Genomic DNA, 15,354 nt, shown 5'->3' with positions numbered 1-15,354 from the left:
GGGAAATGGGGTTAGGGTTGCAGGATCTTGCCCCCCACAGTTGCCCACCCAGCAATCCTGCCGGGCAGCTGGCTTAGGGTGCAGGGATTTGCCTAGCTCAGCCTTCTCACCTGGCACTTCTAGGGAGTGGGTTCTGGGCATGGGGGCTTCTCAGCAGAAGTGGTGGGTGAGTGGGCAGAGTGCGGCAAGCCCCTGTGCCCTGACCCCAGTAGGAGCACAGGGTGGGTGGAGCAGGTCCGAACACCAGGCTGCCCATTTTTCTACCCCCACCCCCAATTGGCCAGGGTCTCTGGGTTCGGGCCCAGTGGCTAAGCCACCATTTCACCCAGCATTGGCGCTTAACCAACAGCCTGTAGAGGGAAGCTTACAATGAGGCTGAACCAAAGAATAGTTAGGTCAAGTGGAACAGTGTCAAGGGGTAAGTGTCATGGAGCTGCCGCATTACACCAGCCCAAAGTTTGGCCACACAGCCAGGGTGCAGCAAATACTGCTCTCTTAAGGGGTACAGGGCAGCGTTGAACCAGCATTGCCCACGTCCTATGGGTATAGCTGAACCACTGGCCTAGACAAGGATCCTCATCTGCTTGCTAGCCTAAAGAATAGTTATGTCAAATGCAACAGCTTTAAGAGGCAAGTGTGAGGGAGCACCTCCCCCCATTGCAGCAGGTAAAAGAGGCCACGGGAGATGTGCCAGGCTGCTGCCTTTGACGTGTGCTGCCCAAAAGAGTGCCTGAGCTGTGTCCGCCCCCGATACGCCCCTTCCCGCTCGGCCCCTTCCAGCATAGTCCTGCCCTTGCTCTGTCACTGCTCTGCCTCTTTCCCAGTAGCCCTCTGCCCACCCCTCTCTGCCGCCATCCCAAGGGTGACTCAGTGCTGGATTACCATATGGGCCTATGCCAATTTGGGGCCTGCGCAGGAACACCAGCACTCTGGCCCCTGCCTCTTGGCCCTGCACCTCCTCTTCTCCCTGAGGCACTGCCCCCTGGCCAGGCTGGAAGAGGGAGTTGTGGGAGGGAGTGTATACCCCCCCCGGCTCTCTCCTGTGTGGCAATAGGCAAGCCAGTTGCCCAAGCCTGACATGGAGCTTGCTTGAGCCCCCCCTTCCCTATCCACCCCCACCCCAACCCTGCCTGGAGCTGTCCCGACCCTCTCTCCCTTCCCACATGGAGCTGGTCCTCACCCACTGCCTTCCCTTTCCCCTCCCTCCTCCACACAGTGCTGGCCCGAGCCCCTCTCTCTTCCTCCCTGCACACAGGTGGCCCAAGCTCCTCTCCCTTCTCCCCCCGCTGTGTCACTGATCAGGAGTTGACCAAGGTAAGTCCGCACCCAAACCCAGAGCCCAACCCCCCCCCCAGTCCTGAGCCCCCTCCAAACCCGGAGCCCCATCCTGCACCCCAAGCCCCTTATTCTTGATTCCACACCCCAGCCTGCACTCCCAGCCAGAGCCCTCACCTCAACACACACACCTCAACCCCTGGCACCTGAACTCTTCATCCCTGGCCCCAGCCCAGAGCCTGCACCCCTAACCCAAAGCCAATACCCCCCTCCTGTACCCCAAACTCCGCCTCACTCTGAATCCTTTGGCCTCCCCAGCCTGGAGCCCCTCTCCTGTACCCCAAACACCTAATCACCAGGCCCACCTCACAGCCCGCATCCCAAGCCAGATGAGCAGGGGGCGGGGCCTCAGGGAAGGGGTGTGGCAGGGGATGGTGCCTCTGGGGAGGGGTGTGGTTAGAAAGTTGGAAACCCTAGCTTCAGGATAACTATGATTCAGATATCAGAGGGCTAGCCGTGTTAGTCTGGATCTGTAAAAGCAGCTAAGGGCTGGTCTACACTAAGGGGTGGGATCGATCCAAGATACGCAACTTCAGCTACGCGAATAGCGTAGCTGAAGTTGAAGTATCTTGGATCGAATTACCTGGGGTCCACACGGCATGGGATCGATGGTCGCAGCTCCCCTGTCGACTGCGCTACCGCCGTTCACTCTGGTGGAGTTCCGGAGTCGACGGTGAGCACGTTCGGGGATCGATATATCGCGTCTTAACGAGACGCAACCTATCGATCCCGGATAAATCGATTGCTACCCGCCGATACGGCGGGTAGTGAAGACGTACCCAAAGAGTCCTGTGGCACCTTATAGACTAACAGACGCATTGGAGCATGAGCTTTCTTGGGTGAATACCGACGAAGTGGGTATTCACCCACGAAAGCTCATGCTCCAATAGGTCTGCTAGTCTATAAGGTGCCACAGGACTCTTTGCTGCTTTTATGATTCAGATAGAGATGCTTTCTCAAAAGTGTTCTTGTGATGGATGAGGCCATAATATATGGAGACATAGAGCTGGAAGGGACCCTGAAAGGTTATTGAGTCCAGCCCCCTGCCTCCACTAGCAGGACCAAGTACTGATTTTGCCCCAGATCCCTAAGCAGCTCCCTCAAGGATTGAACTCACAACCCTGGGTTTAGCAGGCCAATGCTCAAACCACTGAGCTATCCCTCCCAGGCCGTCTGTTGTGAGCTCTAGAAAAGGCAGGGAGCTGCTGTGTTAGGACTCTGGCTATATTAATATTTGTTGGATTTTTTTGGCCAATGTGGTCAGGCCTCATTCTTTTGGATATGTTTCATGGATTGAAACCTCTACAGGACAGGGACTATATTTTTGTACACTGCCTACCTCATTTTGGGGGCTGAACAAGTAACTTTGCCTTTGTGAGGGCTTCCACTTGGGTGTTTTCCCTTTCAGAACTAACCCTTCTACTCTTTGTAGTTCTGCCCCTTTAAATTCTGTTTCAGTGTTCTTTGTCTTTCACTTTTGATCAAGGAATCAGTTGTTCTAATACGTGGTACTTCTTCACATGCATAGAATGTACATAAGCTTTGTGATGAATCTTTGCAACAAAGTGGAGAGGTTAAAAAGGCTTTTCAGTTCTCTGTTTTTTCTTTTTCAATACTCTCCTTGCCAAAGGGTCAAATATTTGTCAGGCAACATGCTGATCCTATGTATTATTCATTTTGAACATTAACATGCTCAACTTTCATTAAACATTCCCCGTGCTGTGCTAATTACATTAATAAACATTTGTACCCAGCAGTTTTTGTTACTTGTACCTACACAGGTTGAACTTGTATTAATGTGTTAAAGTCTGTCACTCATCCAGAGTATGTAGAGCCCAACTTTTAAAGGTAAGTAATGATTTCCAATTCCCTGTGGGTTTGAGGACAGAATAGGTGCACTGTTCCTCCTGCATGTTGTAAGAGGCAACTAAAAGGGGGCTGCCTGGAGAGGGATGGGCTCCGCCAGGTTAGAAAGCTACCCAAGACACACCATATGATGAGCAAATCAACCATGTCTATACAGGATTGGTCGCAGCCTGCGTTAATAATGACCATGCCAACTGTTTCCCACCAGGGCAGACGAAACAAGTATACTACTGGTGTAATCCCAACAAAGAGGATCTGCAAAAGAGATAACATCACCATAGCCACATGGAATGTATGGACATTGAGACAAATAGGGAGGTTGAAAGAATTCATGTACAAAATGGAACAATACACCTGGCACCTCCTAGGAATCTCTGAGGTCAGATGGAAGAGCTTTGGAGAGGCACTCATGATAAAAGGCCATGTACTCTATTACAGTGGAGAGGACAAACATGTCAATGGTATAGGATTTCTTGTGCTTAAAAATGCCAAGAATTCAGTATTAGGATGCCACCCAATATCTAGCAGGCTTATTTCCATCCATCTAAAGGCTGTACCATTTAATATCACGGTGGTACAAGTCTATGCCTCTACAACAAACTATGACAATGAGAAAATTGAAGATTTTTACAATCAGCTTCAAGACATCGATAAGGTACACAAGAAAGATATCCTGATTGTACAGGGAGATTGGAATACTAAAGTGAGTACTGACACAGGCAGATTGGCGAGATTATTGTGGCCCTTTCTGTAATGCAGTTACCAATGAGAGAGGACTGAGACTTTTGGAGTTTGCCAGCTATAACAATCTGGTTCTCGCAAACACATTAGGAGCACATAAAGCATCCAGATGAGCAACGTGGCATGCACCTGATGGTTTACATCACAGTCAGATTGACTACATCATGGTGCAAAACCGATTTCATTCTGGGATCAACAGAGCTAAAATATTGGAAGTGATCACGACCTAGTGATGCTAAATTTTTGGCTGCAGCTAAGGAATATCATCTGGCCAAAGTCCACCAGAATCAAGTTTGACTTAGAAAGACTTAGAGACCAAAGCATTGCAGAGTCATTCCAAGCAATGATTGGCGGAAAATTTGCTCCACTGCTTGCTCTAGAGGAAGATGTAGAAACAATGACCAACAATTTCAACCCTGTAAGGAATGAGGTGGCAATGAACCTTCTTGGGAAACACCATAAGAAGACAAAACCATGGGTTACAAATGAAATACTACAAATGTGTGACATTAGAAGAGAACTCAAGAGAGATAAGAACAGCACTAAGAGTGCTGATAAATACAAAGTGATTGGCAGAAAGATCAAGAAAGGAAAGAAGGTGGCCAAGGAGATAAAAGGATTGAAAAAACAATGCTCTAAAATTGAAGAGAGTCAATAATAAAAATACCAAATGAGCCTTCCAGACTGTAAAAGATCTGATGAAGGAAAGATGGACCAAAGCTAATGCAATTCAAGACAAAGAAGGGAACAGTCTTACAGAAGAAAAGGACATCATCAATAGGTGGACAAATTACTGCTCTGATCTATATAACCACCAAAGAAATGGAGATCCTACTGTCCTAGACAGCCCAGATTCCACAGAGGAGGATGACTTTCCAATACTGCATGAAGAAGTGAAGACAGCTGTGAAATCACTCAAGAACAGAAAGGCTACTGGTATTGACAACATCCCAGCCAAATTGATGAAATTCAGAGGAGAAATAGTAATAGATGTACTCACCAAGATCTGCAACAAGATCTGGTAGACCACTGGGTGGCTCTCCACATGGACACAGTCACTAATCATCACTCTGACAAAAGAAAGGCAACCTGCAATTGTGTCAAAATTACCGGACCATAAGCCATCCCAGAAAGGTGATGTTGAAAGTCATATTGAACAGATTGAAGCTACAAGCGGAGAATATCACTGCTGAAGAACAGGCTGGCTTTCATGCTGGAGGAAGTATCACAGAACAGATTTTCAATCTTTGTGTTCTATGTGAGAAGTACTTACAACACTAGCAGGACATCTACCAAGTCTTTGTTGACTTCAAGAAGGCTTTGACAGAGTATGGCATGAAGCAATCTGGGCAACCTTGAAGATGTACAATGTTGGTCTTAAGCTTATTCTTACCATTATACAACTGTATCCCAGGCCAGAAGTGCAGTTCTCATCAGTGGCACAATAGGAGAGTAGTTTTGCACCATTGTTGGAGTCTGGCAAGGCTGCCCTCTTTCGCCCGCACTGTTCAACATCTATTTGGAGCGCATAATGACTGATGCCCTAGAAGATCACATATGCACAATCAACATTGGGGGAGGGGGGCAAACTATCTCAAATCTTCGTTTTGCTGATGACATTGACAGCCTGTCAGGTAGCAAAGATGAACTTGCCAACCTTGTGAAATGATTGGATGAAACCTCCATAAAATATGGCATGGAAACCAGTGCAGAGAAAACCAAGCTGATGACAAAATCAGCTCACATATCACTGTCAATGGACAAGAGCTGGAGACAGTGAAACAGTTCAAGTATTTGGGGGCAATCATCACCGATGAAGGATCAAAGGCAGAAATTCTGGCAAGGGCTACGCAAACAACAGCAACAGTGGCAAAGCTAAAGCCAATTTGGAGGAATAAGAACATCTCCCTGGAATCCAAACTGAAACTGCTGCATGCATTGGCCATCTCCATTTTTCTGTATGCGTGTGAGATATAGACCCTTACGGCAGAACTTGAATGGAAAATACAGGTAGTAGAGATGAGATACTTCCGTAAAATCCTGGGCATCTCCTACTTCGACCATGTTACTAATGAAGAAGTCTGCAACATCATCACCCAATGCGCTGGGTCATATGAAGATCTCCTGATGACTGTGAAGAAGTGCAAGTTGAAGTGGTACGGCCATGTAACAAGATCATCTGACCAATCCAAGATCATCCTCCAAGGGACAGTACAGGGGAAGAGAAAAAGAGGTAAAGAGAAGAAGAGATGGATTGACAACATAAAAGAGTGGCCAGGAATGGACTTTGCGGAGACTCAAGCACTGACACACAATCATCAGGAGTGGAGACAATTTTGTTTGATTGCTCATCAATGATGGTGCTCCAACGACCAATGCTGTTATGGGAGTGATGATGATGATGATAAATGATTTCCAAGTTAGAAATAGTTATTATCCTGAGGGGTGTTGGGCTTTGACACTATTCTTATCATTCTAAAAAAATAAATATATAGATTGTCCTTTTACCAGCTCTTCAAGTTTTCTAATCAGCTGATAAGTCTGACAGTGGGAGGAACTGCACTGTAATCCAATGTATGCTTGATGCAATTGCTATGGTTGTTGCCATATAGCACCATTATAATATCATGGAGTTACCTTAGCAGCTACACAGTTAATCTTGACTTTCAGTTTTACACTTAACATGGAAATTCCATTCACAAAGAGGAACCATTTAAATGAAAGAACAAACTTGAATTTACCACACAGTACTTCTACTACATTCAGCAATTGTTGTCTCTCTCTAAGGAACTCAAAATAAATGCATTTTAAAATTACACTTGGATGCTAACATTTTTCAGATCCTTATAACTTAAATACATAAATCCTACATTCAAATCCCCCAGATGTCAGTCCTTAGTAAAGATCTGATATACAATGCTTTTCAGAAAAAAAGAATTAGTAGAAACCAACAGTTATTTTCACAGTTCATTATAATTCTCTCTAGATTCACCATGGAGGATGATAGAGAATGAGTGACTGCTGTAAGTTTCCATACCCAAAAGAAAGGGTCTGGAGCAGAAGAGAGTTGGATCTCATTAGGGAGGCTCAGTAGGGCCACATGGCACAGAGACAACTAGATAGAGTGCTGAGTTGCAGCTCATTGCTGTAAGAGGAGAAATGAGGGAAAACTAACCACTTAATTGTTTTTTCCCAGCTGATGGACCTTGGCAGAGGACATCCCTGGTGCCAGAAACCAGATGAAGTGTGCTACAGTAGGATACTCCTCCAACCGATTCTCTAGGAGAACCTCAGATGCCAGTCCTCAGAGAGACCTGTCAGAAGAGATAGACAACTGCTCATAAATGGGCAGGCCTGTGTCTGGCTACAAGAGACACAGGCTTTGCTGCAGCATGCCTGCTATGATTGATCAGTAGGAGTCTTCTCATCCTGCTGAATCATAGGATTTGCACAAGTCATGTCCACTCTTTTTCTAAATTGTTAGGGTATGCTAGATATGAGTAAATAAATAGAGCCATAAATCTGATACCTTTGGGAAAGAAGCCTATTTTCCAGTTCCCATTCCAGTCTCTGTGAGGTTGAAAAATCCCCAGAACCGCTCCTGAGATTTCAGGGTAGTCACATCTGAATCAGAACCCTAGAGTTCTGAGGGCACAGTGCAAGGCAAGTGGGGATGTAAATCTACAATGTTTCAGCATGCTGTGCACTAGATGTCCATGAAGATGCTGCTGCTGCTGCAGCAGCACACTAGAAGCTCTCTAGTGTGCATTGATGTACTGTGATTTGAAACAACACTACATCAGTGCACCATAGGGAACTTTTAGTGTGCAGCAGTAGGGTCCACCTGGACTGTTAAGAGTACTTGTCAGCTTGCCATGCAATAAGTATTTGTGTAGATGTGCCCGGATTTGACCTAGAATGTCAACCCATGTCTAAATGTACTCCAGATCCAAACACACATTCCTAGGCCTATCTCTAGTTAATATGGAATTTAAAATATTTGCACTTCCACACCACGTTCTAGCAGAGGAACTTAAACCAGTGAATTGGTTGTTTTTACCCCAATTGCCAGAGCTGTCCCAGCTTCTAATGGGAGGAATGTATATGTCACAAATTCTCCTGGGTAGACCTCCGCTCTTACTCCTACTTCCCCACCCTAACTACTCTAGGTTATTGAAGGGCAGTCTCCGCCCTTGGGTTGGTGGGTAGGTAGGTAGGTAGGTAGGTGGTTTTGTTTCTCACCTAAGCTTCATCAGATCCTTTTGGGGGCAAGGTGGGGGGAGAAATGGGAAGCATATTAGTGGGCCCCTTGTCTTAGGACTGCTGCAGTCTTCTCTGGCTGCCATTATTTCTTCATCAGCCCCCACCCTCTGTGATAATGTAGGAATCCACCTGAGCAGGGCTTTAAACTGCAATCAGGGAGAAGAGGGAGAGGCCACTCAAGGGCACTTTCATGTAAAAAACAAAAAAATAAAGAAAAATCAATTTTATTTTTTAAAAAGGCCATTTACTCACCTTCATTTTTATTAAAAGTCGTCATTTAAAAAAAACAAGTGTAGTCACACTTTAAGAGATTCTTAAATCTACCATAGTTTCCTGTCTTTCCTTTATCTACTATTTAACTGTTTCAAAGATCTGTCACTCAGTCAGTACTGCTCTGATTGTCTATCAGGTCACACTCAGCTAAGCTGTAGCCAAATGTTGTATCAGACTTGTTCACCCAGTTAGTTAACTAGTCTGTTTGTTAGCTAACCTATATGGTAACATTATTTTCTGAAATACATGCCTATTGCTTTTCTTATTCTCGTCTCACAGGTTGTAATCCAAATGGAATAAACACTTCCACGATATTTAGTTAAGGATACCCATAGTCACAGAATGATTTTTTTTTCAATTGTATTAAATAATCATTAACAGAGCCTTATGTTAGAACCCTTTATGCTAATGTATTTACTAATTAGTGTAGATTTAGTGAAAACGTTGTATGGGTATGACTGTGTCTGTCTCCTCTGATGGGTGCTTTTCTCTGATGTGCTTCTCATATCACTAGTGTAGGCAGGCATATAAGTTAGAAGTCTCTTGAGTCTACTCTAACTTACATGTTTAATTTTTCTTGCAGATGCTCACTTTTTTATAATTAGAAGAAAATATGGTTTAATTGCTCCCTGAAATATTCATCCATTTAGACTTTGTTCCCACCACTTTTCCAGCCTGTGAACTAATTTAAAAGACAAACTATCTGAAATGCAGGTGTCTTTATGTCAGTCAGGAAGAGTATATGAAAATCAGTACATGCTGTATAGTAACAGCAAGGTAGGTTCATTATGGAACAATACAAGAAGGTAGTATATAAACCAAAATATTAATTATTCTTAATAATAAGAAACCTCCATGTTGTTCCTTCCTTTGGGCTTTTCAGTATGTAGTGGGGTTTTTTAGGTATGTTTTTGACTCTGATCATGCAAAGTGCTCTGTGTAGGGTTCTGTGAGCAGATCTCCACTGAAATCAGAGGTATTTCCATGTAGCGCAGTTTGCAGAATTGGGGCCTTAGATTATAAAGTCTTTGGAGCAGGGAATGTTTTCATTTTGTGTCACATGCAGTGCTGAGTATATTGATAGAATTTACCAAATAATGGCATATATACCTAGTTCTCATATAAAATTATAAAAATTATAAAAACATTTCTTTTTGCATAGTGATATTAAAACATAAGCTTTACATGCTAACATTTGTATTGACAATTTCAACTATCACTAGAGTTGAGGAAATAATTCCTGACCCCCTAAAATCATATGACAAATTACACCTTTTCCTCCCGGAATAGTCTTTGAACAAAATGCAAAATTATTGAATATTGTTAGTTATTTGAAATCTATGAATTTCTTCAGTGAATAATTCTTGGCCTGCAGATTGTTTGAGAGCAATTTGTTGTGAATATTTGTAATTCACAATACTGCCTTTCTTGCTTAGTTACAAAGGTCATATAAGGAAACAAACAACGTGTGACTTATGTACCTAATAGTCAACACAGAGACAATTAAGTATTGCAAATTTTACAAATGTTACTATGTAGGAAACATACTATTGTTTATACTATATATTCCAATATATTCTCAAGCAGCAGAAACCCTGATTCCAGTGGGCTAACATCATGTTACACTGAAAAACTACCAACAGCCTAGATTCCCTTATTTACTAATTACATAGAAATTAGAAACTGATCTTGAAAACATCCCCCTACTAATGTATGATTGTCCCCACAGTATATACTTAAGTATCTTATACAGATGTCTCCTGTTCTGTGCATCACTAATAATGAACTGAGAAAACGAAGTTGAAAACCACTCCAGGTTAACAAGAAACCTAAATTATTTAGGTTTTCCTTGTTCCCTTCCTTTCCTTGTTACTCTCAGAAAAATTGTGTCAAAATAATACTGCAGTACCTTCATCCTTTGAAACTAGTTAGATGGTAGAAGTGGGTGGCACAGGCTTCAGAGCAGATTGAATGCTGCAGATTCAAAATTGCTAAGTTATTCCTGTCTCACTTTTGATAATACCTATGATCATAAGGGAGTAGTAAATAGTTCTGCTTATGATCACATTCCCTCTGACTTTCTACATATGCATTTTGCATTTATACATTCTTTTCTTTGTTGTCACAAAGCTGATTTCTGATACCTATCCTGGTAAGGCAAGTGAAACTTGTCCTATTCTTGACAATAGGAGATGGCTCATACCCTGGACTCTTTAGGCTTGAGGACAGGCAGGCAGGAACAGGAGAGGTGAAGATAATACCTACACACAGACCATCTTTTTGTTCTGTGTTTGCACAGTACCTAGCACAATGGGGTCCTGGTCCAGAAATAGGGCTCCTAGGTGCTATGGTAACACAAATAATAAATAAATAATAATAATAATAATAAAAACTTGGTCAAACTATTTGTCTCAAACTGTATTTCTTAGGTTTGGCTGTTTTCTTCCATTCACAAATTGACCACTGACAAACTGGTTTTCATTTGTCTATTTTAAACAATATTTTGTATTGTGCTCATTCATAAATGGTCAAGTTGCCTTAAATATATATGGTCCCATGGATTTTACACAAACTGTTCAAAATGCATTTTCCTCATAGTATTTGGTATTCAGAATTTGCTATTTGAGCCATGTGGGTCAGCTAAGTCACAGGAATTCTTTCTGTTCTCTGATTAGATGACCTAAAGTTAGCACTTATGGCATGCATTTGCTCATTTTTGTATGAATACTTCAATTGATATGAATAAAAGTTTTTAAACCATCCTTTGTGGTTCCTTCAAATGGAAGGAATTAACCCCTTGTAGGTGTTTCCTAGCTATTCCTGCAAGGCTCTGCATGTTCTGTTACAGCAACCTGATTTGTGCAACCCACTAGATTTGGAGTTATCCTTGAAAAGTAAGTGAAAGATTCATCTAGGGTAAAATGCAGTTGTTCAGCTCTTAAACAGAGTGAAGTTTTATGTAGGTAAAATACACAGTGCTCTAAACTCTGCTCTGGGTACTTGTTCCTTTCTGAGTGAAATTCATTTTTTGTTTACAATGTCTAAGTCCCTAACTGGTGTGGGACTGGTTATCAGAGGGACTGCCTCTGAGCCATCACACAAATTATGATCCACTGACTCATTCTTACTCTTGGTTTCTGGATGGGCAGGGCCGGTGCTACCACTGCCTCATTCTTACTCTTCATGGTGGGCAGGGCCGGTGCTACCATTTAGGCAAACTAGGCGGTTGCCTAGGGCGCCAAGATTTGGGGGCGCCAAAAAGCGGTGCCACCAATTTTTTTTACAGCGTTCCTATGCCTCCTCCCCGAGCGCGCGGTTGCCGCTCCACTTCTCCTGCCTCCCAGGCTTGCAGCGCCAATCAGCTGTTTGGTGCCACAAGCCTGGGAGGGAAGGAGAATTAAAGCAGGGGCGGCGTGCTCGGGGAGGAGGCGGAGCAGAGGTGAGCTGGGGTGGGGAGGTGCCGCCTGGCTCTGGGGGGGAGCTTCCACAGGGGGGGCGCCTCAGGGTAGAGAGGGGGCAGGGAGCTGCCACAGGGCTGGGGGGGGGGGCGCAAGGTGGAAGTTTCGCCTAGGGCACAAAACTTCCTTGCACCGGTCCTGATGATGGGAGCAGTTCTGTCAGTGTGAATTTAATGAGTAGCGCTTGTCAACATTTTAAGATTTTTGACAGGAAATGTTAAGGTTTTTGATCTGTTCAGTTAATGAATTTCAAGGCACAGCATAAGATTTCTTTTTGTGCATGCCTTTAAAAGTTTAGTAGCAGGGATTGGGGTGGGAGATGTGTACTGCTTCTTTAAAACAGGAGCAAGAAGCCAGGGGACTTGAGAAGGTTCTAGGCTAAAGCTCTAGAGTGAAAGAGTAGCTTCTGGGATGATCTTCCAACGTTCTTTGCTTTAATGTTAAGAGAAAATTGCTTTCTTTTCACATGACAGGATAGTGATGAGTTTTCAATTAAATGGATGGTGTTGTCTTGAGAACTGCTTTTATAAACGGCCCATGTGTGGGTGGTCCTAGTGTAGGTATTGACATGATCTGATATTTTTAGTCAGCTAGCCAGCATACTATATGAAAATAGTTTGCTTCCAGTGCTCATTGAGACCTCCAGGCCACCCCCTCATGCCTGGATAGAGCCTGGCAGGGGAACTTTGCCTCTTGTACCCTCTGTGGGGGTACTTCATTGGCCAGCCCATATCTTTTCCCTACTCCTTATCTGAGTTTTCTGTGGCTCAGCCCTCCTCCTAAGTCACATAACAGTTTGCTGTCTTTCTGGGGTAACAAGATGTCCAACTTACAATCCAAATCAAATGCTCAAACCAATTGTTCTTCTACACCTCTCGGGCTCCACCAAAGTCTTTAGAGACTAACAAATTTATATCTGTATGAGTTTTTTCATGAGGTTGATGGATTTCCACTCCATATGGCTAAATGCAGTGCCTTGCATAATGGCAGGTTTCAGAGTAGCAGCCGTGTTAGTCTGTATCCGCAAAAAGAACAGGAGTACTTGTGGCACCTTAGAGACTAAGGTCTCTAATTTTATAAATTTGTTCGTCTCTAAGGTGCCACAAGTACTCCTGTTCTTTTTGCGGATACAGACTAACACGGCTGCTACTCTGAAACCAAAGTCTTTGGCTTCTTGGCCCTTTCAGAGCTTCTTTTATCTTGCTACTTCCCAGCAGAATCCCCCAACTACTTTCCTTTGCCAGGGCTCCAGCAATTTTCCTTGAAGGATCTCTCTCTTCTTTTTAGGCCCTAACTCAGGGCTCTCCACACAGGAGCCAAACTATAGGTCACTAAGGCTGACTGTCTCAGACTCTTTCCAGAAGGGAAGGCCTCTTGCTCCTCCCTTCAGGATCTTCCCCCTCTACTGACGTCCCAGCTTTATTTAAGTGGGGCTCTGCCTCCTCCACCATCACAGGTGGGGTTAGTCTTTCTAACTAAGTCCCACTACACCCAGCTGGGGTCACTAATTACCTCTTATATTGCCAGCCCATCAGTAAGACTGAAAGATTCATGAGAAAGGTTGAGTCCAGCTTGCCTCAAAGGGCCAGCCAGGCAGCCTGCGGCAGACTGATTTTGACATTTCCCTACAAAAATGAAGTTTTGTTTAATGAAAATGAAGTTCTCTTTACAAAAGGATTTTGCATTGCATAAAAAAAAAATCCTTCTTCTAATGCTCAGCTTGGTGCTAGTCAGTAATGGAGTAGAGCTCACTAGGAAGTACAAAAGAAGAATTTTCTTGTAGAACTTTGGTTCAGATACCTTGTATCCCTTATATATCTGCTGATTTCATGTTTTTCAGAGATAATCCAGCCACTGAAGAATTCAGGTTGCTGCTTTTATGGGGTTTACAAATTAATCAGCATTCAGGCTTAAATGCTAACTCACTTCCAATGGCTAGTGTGTCGTATAGAAACTATCCAGCGAGATATTGCACCAATTTTTTAAATTAGGTACTTAAGTTTCATCTGCAAGATATGTGCATCTGAGTTTAGGGTTAATTGCACCTACAAAAATATGCAATTGCACATAGAAATCGGTAATTGCTTATGAAAATTATTTGCATGTGAAATTACCTCACTGAGCCTATCTGCACACATTTTGTATGCACAACTTAAGACATCAGTTTTTCATAAACACTTTAGATAAACTTAGCTCATAATATACTAACCACTGGAAAATGTTCTGTTGCTCTCTGGGAATATATAGGATTCTTCAAGAAAATTGAGTTAAACACTACTATTTTATACAAAGACAAATCTTGAATGATACAAAAAACAAAATAAATATCCCAGCATTCTTCAGCAGTCACAGTATGCCAGACCATCTAGTGTGGCCCATATTGATCTGCATTTATGTCATGAATGTACATTGATTTCGTTTGACCCTCCAGCCTTAAATGTCACAGTGGAGTAATCTGCAAGTCCATTAAGAAATTCTTCTTTACTCAATGAAAACTCAGAACTGAAAAGTGGCTATTTAAATAGCAAATTTCAAAATAGAAAAAAGCTTTGAAAGGAAGTAGGTCCCTAGACCCAGATTTGTAAAGGTGGTTAGATGTTGCTCTGCTCAGCATTGCAGTGAGTGACTTAGACTAAGTCACATTTTCAAAATTGACTTAGGAGCCTAAGACTCATTGGAAGTCAGTTAGATGTAGGCTCCTAAGTGCCAGTTTTTAAAATGTATTTAGAAACCTGAAGATGCAGATAGTGACTACTGGGATTTTCAAAAGCACCTAGGAGCCTAATGCCATTGATTTCAGCTCTACTTTTTATTTGTTCTGCTTTTCTGCTTGATACTGTGTACTAAATCTCACTAAAGCATCCTAGCGATATACATTTCTAGTGCTTCTTAACCACCTTTTTTGTCTTCCTGTCATTGCACAAAAAGCATTAGATTTCAGAAATGTTGAGAACACTTCCATATTTAAGGAACTATATCTTAGGAATCTTTTGGTCTTTTGACCCCAAATTTCCCTACAATTTCTATCTGTGTCACTGATCTGGTTTGCCAACATTCAAACTAATCAGATTGTTCGTGTGACTTTGAGACAGAATGCAAAATTGAACTTTAAACAAGCAAGTGTGAGTGGCATCTCATTTTGCTGTCATGATTAGATGAAGGCTGGCTGGCTGGCAGGATAATGGTGGAAGTATCACCGCTTTTCTGACTCCTAGTTACAATTGGTTCTTGAGCAAAAGGTCAGTTCCTTGGTGGTTGTTAATGGTGTTAGATGAGTTGCTAGCTGTTGGTATTTCTTTATTGGTTTGAAATATGCTGGGAGTCAGACTCTTTGACAAAAAACAGATGGAGCCTCAAATGGATTTTTGCCTTTAAGTATGGCACAAGACTGCTGCCTCTTTTCTGTGCTCAGTGGACC

The sequence above is a fragment of the Malaclemys terrapin genome, chromosome 6, assembly GCF_027887155.1.
Source record: "Malaclemys terrapin pileata isolate rMalTer1 chromosome 6, rMalTer1.hap1, whole genome shotgun sequence".
Classification (NCBI taxonomy): Eukaryota; Metazoa; Chordata; order Testudines; family Emydidae; genus Malaclemys; species Malaclemys terrapin.
This window is presented reverse-complemented; position numbering follows the sequence as displayed.